Genomic DNA, 209 nt, shown 5'->3' with positions numbered 1-209 from the left:
GCCACGGTGGAGCGCTCTATCGTATTGATTAAGGGCAGATGGCTCTGTCTTGCATCAGCGGGGGGGGGGCACCCTACTATACAGGCCAGAAAAAAAAAATCAGCAACATGGTTTTATCCTGTGAGGTCCTGCACAACATTGCACAAGAAAACAGGGTGCCATAAATGTAGTGATGGAGCCAGATAACCCGATGACCAGAGAGCAGTGTC

This window comes from Etheostoma spectabile, chromosome 2, assembly GCF_008692095.1.
Source record: "Etheostoma spectabile isolate EspeVRDwgs_2016 chromosome 2, UIUC_Espe_1.0, whole genome shotgun sequence".
Taxonomy (NCBI): Eukaryota; Metazoa; Chordata; class Actinopteri; order Perciformes; family Percidae; genus Etheostoma; species Etheostoma spectabile.
This window is presented reverse-complemented; position numbering follows the sequence as displayed.